General features: G+C 38.6%; 1 pseudogene; it reads right to left on the minus strand.

Moving 5' to 3' along the window:
* Positions 1 to 145: 145 nt before the first annotated feature.
* LOC109017662 lies at positions 146 to 2,381 on the minus strand (annotated as a pseudogene).
* Between the last annotated feature and the right edge of the window lie 6,123 nt (positions 2,382 to 8,504).

The following is an 8,504-nucleotide window of genomic DNA, read 5'->3' on the forward strand; positions in this document are numbered from 1 at the left end:
GCGGCCCATGGATTTGGGTTGAGCCCAAGTTAATTGGGCTTGTTACATGGTTTTCCCCTTCAAAGGACCTTGCCTTCAAGGTTGAGAGCATTGATGCAACTCTATGACTGAGATTCCAGTCCTTCTCGACACTATTCTTGCATTATCAATTGGGGATGTAGCTATAGGGACCTTGCAAAGTGTCCATGTTGTCAAACACATTCATCTTATCAGCATATGAAAGGAAAGATAGGGTTGGAGCAAGAAGCCAAACTGTAAAGAGATTAGCAACAATAACCCTCTCTTCTCTATTTCTCTTCACTCTTGTGCCTCTAATCCAGTCTGCTCTTTCCAAAACCAGCTTGGGATGGATCACCCTTTCTCGAGTGCATTTCTATCATAATGCAAATGAGAATCTGATGCCTATACCTTATTGGGAGCAATGTCAAAACTGTTTAACTTGTGTGCAAAATGCGTATACTGGAATTTGTCGTAGCATCAACAACTCCCCATGCCTCTTTCAGTTTGGTGCCAGGACGTGGCTCCCCTTCCCGATCATAGAATCAATAACTCGTTGACTCATTCCACCTTCTAGTCAAAGAATCTTGGGTTCTCATCAACATTATATACATATACATCACTTCATTGCTACCAGCTCCAAACCAAACACATGGTGCAAAATACGACACAACTTTGTCTCTACTGATAAAATTCATTAAGATCATCTCCTTGAAGCGGGGCACAATAATTGGATAGTGGCAAACTGAACAAACATGTCGGCCATGTCAGTTCCTATCCCTGGTTTCAAGCTTCAACAGAGTGGGCATGATACCCAAACCCTAGTCAGGATCATCATGCATTACAAGAAACTCAGTTCAAGACACCAACGAATTTGAGGCATCCATTTCTCCATGGACTTCCAACATCTCACTAACCCCATGAGAAGGGACATAAATAGCCCTCAACAATTTGATGTATCTTGTAGCATCAACCTTTGTAATTTGTGAAATGCCTTCATCCATAGGACGCCACAAAAGTGCATCTAAAAGCTACACATTTACGCTTATCTGGAGGGCCACCACAAATTGGGGCCATGACTACACAAAAACGTGCCCAAATCCACCCTGCCTGATCTTGTTTCTTCCAAAACAATGAGTATCCTCTCGTTTATGGCTTTGATGGCCCCTTGGAAGGTCTCGGGCTTTAGAAAACGGTATGTTTGGCAAGTGAGAGTACCTGATTCTTTACTTTATTATTACTTTTTACTTACTTTTTTACTATTCATTACTTTTCACCTACTTTTTACTATTATTCAATATTTTATTATTACTTTTTCATTATTTTTTCACTACTATTTACAAACATTCTCAACACTTCTCATTACCCAGACGTACCTTGTAAACGGAGAAGAACTTTCAATTTAGGCCTGCGAATGGATTTTTCTCAGGAATGCCACTACTAGGTCACCATCAAGCATTTTCTTTCATCATAAGGTATGACAATGACCCAACCTAGTAATCCTCGAGAAAGCCCTAATTTGAAGATCAATGGCCAAGTATGGTCTCAACATAGTGTTCTCCCAACTTATATTTTGAGGATTCCACAGTTATAAATGCCTGCTCCCCCATTAGACTTTACCTTTTTCTTTTGTAGTTGTGTCAAATGGGATATTGCATCATGCCCTCTCATCCTCACAAATAGCGTGCAAAGGCAAATCCAAATCACAATATGCATCGGCGTAATCTGGTTTCGTAAACATAGCCTCTTCTAAGGCCTTCACGACTGCCCTATATCCCCCAGATTTAAACAAAGCACTATCCAAAAGTTTCAAAGCTCTAAAATGCATAGGACAAAGAATTGCAACTTTCCTGTAATACTCACAAGCACTTTGAACCATACCTTCGACTTCTAGCGCAATGCCGAGATTCACTTGAATCCGTGGAAGCAAATAGGCCCCACTGGTTCCCACCCGCTTCAGCTGCCTCCTTGGCCTCCTTGTACTTGCCAAGTACGTAACAGCAGTTTCCAGTTCTAAAATGTGGGCTCGCATCAACGGGTTGCAAATCACAAGCCCTCATGAAACTAACCAAAACCTCCATAAATAGGTGGTGCTCGTACAAAGCTTAACCAATCGCCATGTGGCCATCAAAGGCCTCCTTTCTCAGAACCCCCAATTCCTTCACAAACAGCGCGTAGTCATGCCCAGACCCTTCCCATAATAACCTTTTGTCCAAAATCTATGTCGAAGGCCCCAATTCTCTCGACCACCCTGCGTCTGAGTACGCGTCAAAATTATCCCCTTTTAATTTTAAGATCGTGGGTTGCTGGGACTTCTTGGTCTCTTTTACCTTCCCATATTTCTCTTTCTTATTATCCTTGGGCTTGGGCTTCCGACCCTTCATCTCTTTCTTCTGTTTCTGGAACACATGAAGTAGGTTTTTCTTATTTTCTTCTGAAACTCTCCTCTGCTTCCTTGACCCACCACCATCCTCCTCTTCCTCACTTTTACTGTCGTTCAGAAGGAGTTCAGTCCACCTTGCACTTGGTGCTTAGGCTGCGTGGTGGAATGCAGATTTTCGTTAAGACCTTGATGTGAAAAACCATTACTTTGGAGGTTGAGAGTTCTGATACTATTGATAACGTGAAGGCTAAGCACCAGACCGGCACCAAGGTATTCCGTTTGCGTGGCGGAATGTAGAGTTTTGTGAAGACTTCGACTGGTAAAACCATCACTCTCGAGATTGAAAGTTCAGATACAATTGACAATGTCAAGGCAAAGATACAATTTTTATAGAAGTTGATGGGATCAACTATTATATAAAGCTAAATCACTATTTTGCCTTTAAGAATCTTGTGGGTAATAGAAGAAATTGCGCGTTATTTTTGTAACGCAAAGATTAATTGCTCCTATATTTTGAGGTTGAGCATTATAATCTTAAAACAATTTAGATTACTCACAGATAAGAACATACTCTCTAAAACTTGCTAGTATGTCTGGCGAGTAAGGATATTAAAATCTGAGTGTGCAAGCGTGTTGAGGACATTCTTGATTGGCATATTCATTTTTTTTAAAGATTTTATCAGTGCACCTTTATGTGGTATTAGCATTGGTAATCTTGCTCAAGTTTTATTTCTCTTAGCGAGAATAGATAGGTTCTTGCAAATATATAAACTTTGGAGCACCCCTTGAGAGTAATACCAAGCACCTTGGAGGTTTGCATGACAACTGTGGCAAAAGTCTGAATAATTAGGTATGACTTATATAAACCTAAACTAAAAATTTTGCTCGTGGTGACACTGATGCAAGATAGGTTTTAGGTTAAGATAATTTCTCGCAAAGTTTTTTCTTTTTCTCTCCTATAGTGGATTGAAGAAAATGAAAAATATTAAGTATGCAAGAAATAAGGATATATCACTAGTTAGCAGCTAAAACGTCACTTACTGCATTTGTTGCACAAAAAGATGTTTTTATTAGCGCTTTTAATGCGATATTTGTGAAGTCTATACCTAATTTGATTTAAGACTTATTGAAAGTAGTGGTGTTAGTGGGAATTCCTAGAAGTTTGAAAGTTGGATGGTCACTTATTGACTCAGTGGTATTATTTCTCGGGTGGGGAAATGATATACTAAAATATGCCATAGAGGCATAGGATGATGGTTGTGAAGTTTGAGAAATTGAAAATTTTCTCGCTAATGAGATCCCTCTCATTGGTTTAGTAGAGTCAAAGAGAAAAGGCAATATGAGCATTTTCTATGTGAAAGTTTCTATACATGCACACTAAGGACTTTGATAATAAATATGTTGTTTCATCATATAAATGCGATTCAAAACCTTTTTTATGAAAATATATTTTTCAATTAAATTTTTTTTTCGAAATCGCAATCGTATGAGTTATATGATGAAAATAATTATCTCGCAATTTATTGACTTGCTGAGAATGGTGTTATAAATGAATTATGGCGCAAAGCAGTTGTTACATCACACTTGGGTAGATGTAATATAGGTTGCAGCCTTAATTCTGATTTGTCGTCCTTAGATCGAGTTCATTCGTTTTTGAGAAAGGCTGAGTGACTATTTTGTGCAAACGTGAATTTTATTAAAAGTCGAAAGGATCTAAGCTTGATCATTTTTTTTTGTTGAGTTAAGAAAATTACTCATATTTTCGGCGAGGGTGGGGAATTGTGGATTTTTGTAACACTTATTTTTGGAAAGAACGTTTTCATCACATTTCATTCCACATTACCTTAACCTTATTTTTTCCAAATTCTTTTTATATAAGATCGCCGAAAATAGTGGGAGTAATTCAACAACTAGTGGGAGTATACCTTTGAGTTTGAGTTAAGGTGTACCATTAGTGATAGTGACTCCCAAAAGTTATAGATTATAAGGATCCTCATAAATAGCGTGGTAGTTTTATATCAATATTCTTTCGTCGTTTAGAGATTAGAAGAGAATATTTATAATATGGCTCCGCTAAAGGTATTGAATTCATATAGTAGGAATCCCAACATAGAATCTTAGATTCGCTTCACTTATATGATCCAACCTGGGGTTGTTGATCTAATTGACAGGAAAAGTGGAGTAAGGTATAGATCCATCTCTTGGTGCTAATTGAGTTGCATTTAGATAGCTATTGATCGCATATTTATTGAAACTTTTCTTGAAGGTGTTAAATAGCTGATTCTCTTAGGAGAATTAGATGGTTGGCTTTTGTGATGTTTACGCATTAAGTACCTTGAGCGCATGATTGTTGCTAGTACTATTTTGGTACAGAAAGCGAATGAATGTTGCTGGTGCTGTTTAAATGCGGCCTCAACAAACCATCTATTCAAAGATATCCAATGTACCTAGTCGTTTTTTTGTTATTAAACGACCTATTGAATAAAATGGGATTCTTTGAACGCTGTTGACAATATTAGAAAAGTGTTATCATAAGAGATATTGCGAACTGATTATCTTAGATAATTAATTGTCGCCTAATAAGAGGTTTTCCATACTATGAGGTGATGAACATGGGTTTGTGAAAAGAAGCTCAGATTTCATGTCTTGTGAGACTGTTTTTTAGGAAAACAGTTTCTAGGAGCTCTTGTTCAAAATTCATAAACAATTAATGAGATGGAAAATACTAAAGAATCTAGTTTTGCCTATATTGTTTGATGTTTCCATTATGGTTTGCTCATGGGAGTTAGAGGTTAAGTTTTTGTTAGAGGGTAAATATGGCTTACTTGGTTAAGTGAGTTTATGATGCGATTGTCGTTAATAGTAACGACTAGACTATTATGATTGTCTTTGGGGGCAAAGGCCCTAATCGCTTTACCCTTAATGAAAAATAAATAATGATTATCTCACATGCTTTTGTTGAGTGCAAGAGATTTAAATAAAACATTGAAGTCGCAAATTAAGTTTGCTGAATAACATTTGTGGTCACTTTGTGGATTCTTAAAAATCGCAGTTAGACTTGCTGACTAAAATCTACGGTTTATATTGTGAGTTTGACCTAAATGAGATTCGCGATGAGTCATCGTTGACTTCATGATTGTGCAAAGGACTTTTACATGTAAAAGTTGAGTCTCTTGGTATGAGCATGTTTTGGAAAGTTACTATACATTAGAATACGCATGGAGATAAATGGTCATTAAACACCACTTGAGAGTTGTGGTTTAATAATTTGTTGTTGACCATGTGATTTCTCTGTACCTCACGATTTTGCTCGTCATGCACATGATATTGTTGTGTTCTACGATCATGTGGCATGATTGGAAGCATTCTTTGGTATGCACACACATTTATCATAAATTTAGGAGTTATGGTGAAAAAGGTATATTGACAAGCTTAGATCGGCTCACTCACACGAGCGATCGCCTTTGGCGCTACAAAGAGGTAGCGAACAAAGATGAGACAATGTGTTACTCGGTACTTGTCCGGAGAGGGATAAGTTGGAAGACACAAAAGATATATTGCCTTAGTGGGAGCTAAGATGAGGTCTAAGGACCGTGCATGGTTACCCACATACCATGTAGCCTGTGGTTTAGCCAGATGCGAGATCCTCTTTGGCGCTTTGGATAGCGAGCAAATGGAGGGACTCGGGTTAGACGCTGAGATAGCGACTAGACTAAGGTCTATACGGTGAATTGAGAATAGATATACGCTCTTTTTTTTGGAAAGAGAACTCCACCGTAGCATGTATTTCATACTACATGTGCTTTTACGACCAACAGTAGAGGTGAGTGAATGATTCCCTGCTTCCTCACCGTGTGAGTCCTGTAGGTCATAATTGATGACCTTAATTTATTTATGCCCTTAGGAGACCTTTGACTATGTCACGAGGTTGATGTTTTAGTGTCTGCTACTTTGGCATGTTATCTATGGCCATGAATAATGCGGTCTAAAGAGGCATTGCTGGGAAAGCGATTGGACTGAAACTAAATGACATGAGCGCGAAGGAAAGACTATTTGGTAACACATCGATAATGGTGTGTACTCATTGCCGGCAAGTTATGTTACTTCTTGGGAGTTGCAATATAACTGTGAGTACATCATGTTTTATGGAGATTGAGCATTGCTCTGAGTCATTTGGACTCGAGAGGGATTAGGGATGCTTAGTTTGATGTGACCAAATGAGTCGGGGCATAACGAGACACTTTTTTAGGGATGTTGCTATGCTGGTCTTCTCTAGGAGAGATTTGGTATAGTGCTCCCATTTTTCTTTTACAGATGTGCTCGATGGTCGCCCAGCCTATTTGCCAGTATGAACAAGATTGAGAACATATTGAGGGATGCAGACCTGGGGTCTTGCCCACTATGTGTGAGTGGGAGATGTAAGAAAGGGGCACCCATAGTGGGCACCCCTTCACCTTCTCTTGGTGGTTATGAAGTGGTTCTTAAACCACTTCATGAGACTTGATGACTGGCCATTAAGGGCTAGCCGGGGGTTACACTTAGAGGGGCTATTTACATAGCCCCCTCCCCTTTGGAGAATACAAGCATCACAAACAAGAAATCTCTCTCTCAAATGATTCTCTCTAGTCCCGGCATCTAGGCTGTGGAATATGTGGGTGTTGCTCTGGTATTGCTACGTAGCACACTCCACCATCGATACCTGAGATTCCAAATGAACAACGACGACGACAAATAATCTGTGGAACAACCGCACTAGATCCTAGATATTTACGATGAGGTAATATCGCTTCCGTTGTATACTTTGATCTAGTATTTCTAACATTTTATGTAACAATATCAGAGCAACACCCACATATTCCACAGCCTAGATGCCGGGACTAGAGAGAACTATTTGAGAGAGAGATTTCTTGTTTGTGATGCTTGTATTCTCCAAAGGGGAGAGGGGCTATGTATATAGCTCCTCTAAGTGTAACCCCGAGCTAGCCCTTAATGGCCAGTCATCAAATCTCATGAAGTGGTTCTTAATGAAGTGGTTTAAGAACCACTTCATAACCACCAAGAGAAGGTGAAGGGATGCCTACTATGGGTGCCCCTTTCTTACACTAAAGAAATTGTTTTGATGTAATTGATTCTATTGTGATATAGTAGAGCTGCATATGTGTCAGCTTCCCGTTGAAGGGTGTATATACACGGTAATCACCTCGTCCGGTTTGGAGCGGCTCCTAAAAGTAAAATGGATAAATGCTGCCCATGGGCTTAGGTTGAGCCCAAGTTAATTGGGCTTGTTACAAAAAAGGTTATTCGGAGAGAATCTTTGATCTTTAGACTACCTACTTGCTAATCAGTCCAATCAGAACAGTTCCAACTTCCAAGAACATGCAACTAGCCACCAAGATTAAGAAGAAAGTTAAATCGTAAATAAAGCTAATTAATCATAAATAATACCTATTAAACGACTCAATGGGACTGACCCTTACAGATAGATCTCTTAGGTAAAATTGCAATGTGTTAAAGAGTTAGAATTAGGTTTTTTAAGTTTAGATTGTATCTAATGATCATCTTCTATATCATTTTATCGAGTAAAAAAATTTTAAAATTTTTGGGTGTTATTTAATATTTTGGTTAATGGTTTGCTTATTAAGCCTTGAGGGCTAGGAGTTTATGTATTTTTAGTTTAAGATTATGTTAAACGGGACTTGTCATCTTTTCTCCTTTTCAATTGGTTAAAAAAACAACCAATATGATATCAGTTATTAAAAATTATTTATTTAAAACTGGATTAAACCGAACCAGTTACATGACTAGCCTAGTGATACCCTTAGCCTTCGAATTAAGTCAGATTATCTTTGCATGTGTCCATCTCATTAGTCGTTACATGGAGTTTGAGACGCTAGCTTTTTGTCGGTACGAGTAAGACTAGATAGGACCCCTTGACTCGACTTATCAGGAAAAACAGACCATGGGCTCGGGGTACACCCAAAAATATTAAAGTTGGATGTTTTTTGGACACCCAGAGTAGTTTCCAGAAGTGTCGTTGCAGGTAACTTTTGATCAGCTGCTACAGTACTGATCTACAAGAAATTTCATGAGCATCTGTTTTCTAGTACCAAGTAATATTATCTTC

This window comes from Juglans regia, chromosome 14, assembly GCF_001411555.2.
Source record: "Juglans regia cultivar Chandler chromosome 14, Walnut 2.0, whole genome shotgun sequence".
NCBI classification, from domain to species: domain Eukaryota; kingdom Viridiplantae; phylum Streptophyta; class Magnoliopsida; order Fagales; family Juglandaceae; genus Juglans; species Juglans regia.